Source organism: Calidris pugnax, unplaced genomic scaffold, assembly GCF_001431845.1.
Source record: "Calidris pugnax isolate Ruff unplaced genomic scaffold, ASM143184v1 scaffold2260, whole genome shotgun sequence".
Lineage (NCBI taxonomy): Eukaryota > Metazoa > Chordata > Aves > Charadriiformes > Scolopacidae > Calidris > Calidris pugnax.
Genome location: NW_015092491.1, coordinates 10,069 through 11,164, shown reverse-complemented (window position 1 = coordinate 11,164; position 1,096 = coordinate 10,069). Strand labels below are relative to the sequence as shown.

The 1,096-nt window shown below is 47.1% G+C and overlaps 1 protein-coding gene across 1 annotated transcript in view; it reads right to left on the bottom strand.

The window, feature by feature from the left end:
* Window positions 1-1,096, bottom strand: part of LOC106900500 (histone-lysine N-methyltransferase SETD1A-like) — a gene marked incomplete at its 3' end in the record, with an annotated part of 3,613 nt that overhangs the window by 384 nt on the left and 2,133 nt on the right. The window lies entirely within an intron of this gene.

Genomic DNA, 1,096 nt, shown 5'->3' with positions numbered 1-1,096 from the left:
ACAAACAAAAAAAAAAAACGAGGGGAAAAAGTCAAATTTTGGGTAAAAGGAGCCCTTCTCCCCCAAAAGGGGTGTTTTTCCCCCCGAAAAAAGTGGTGGTTTTCCCCCAAAAAAAGTGGTGGTTTTCCCCCCAAAAAAGTGGTGGTTTTCCCCCCAAAAAAGGGGCCATTTGCCCCAAAAAGGGGCCATTTTCCCCCAAAAAAGGGGTCATTTCGCCCAAAAAAGGGGTGCTTTTTCCCCAAAAAAGGAGTGCTTTTTCCCCAAAAAGGGGCCGTTTCCCCCCAAAAAGGGGTGTTTTTTCCCCAAAAAAGGGGTCGTTTCCCCCCAAAAAAGGGTCCTTTTTCCACCAAAAAAGGGATCATTTCTCTCCAAAAAAGGCTGGTTTCCCCCCAAAACAGGGGTCATTTCGGCCAAAAAAGGGGTGCTTTTTCCCCAAAAAAGGAGTGCTTTTTCCCCAAAAAGGGGCCGTTTCCCCCCAAAAAGGGGTGTTTTTTCCCCAAAAAAGGGGTCGTTTCCCCCCAAAAAAGGGTCCTTTTTCCACCAAAAAAGGGATCATTTCTCTCCAAAAAAGGCTGGTTTCCCCCCAAAACAGGGGTCATTTCGGCCAAAAAAGGGGTGCTTTTTCCCCAAAAAAGGAGTGCTTTTTCCCCAAAAAGGGGCCATTTCCCCCCAAAAAGGGGTGTTTTTTCCCCAAAAAAGGCTGGTTTCCCCCCAAAAAAGGGGTGTTTTTCCCCCAAAAGAGGGGCTGTTTCTCCCAAAAAAGGGTTGTACCCCCCCAAAAAAAGGTGGTTTCTCCCAATTAAAGGGTGTTTTTCCCCCAAAAAGGGGCCATTTCCCCCCAAAAGGGGAGCTTTTTCCCCAAAAAAGGGGTCATTTCCCCCCAAAAAGGGGTGGTTTCCCCCCAAAAAGGGGTGTTTTCCTCCAAAAAAGCGGTCATTTCCCCCCAAAATAGTCCTTTTTCCACCAAAAAAGAGATGTTTTTCCCCCAAAAAACGGGTGCCTTTCCTCTCAAAAAGTGGTTGTTTTCCCCCGAAAAAGGCTGGTCTCCCCCCCAAAAGGGATGTTTTTCCCCAAAAAAAGGCTGGATTTTTCCCCA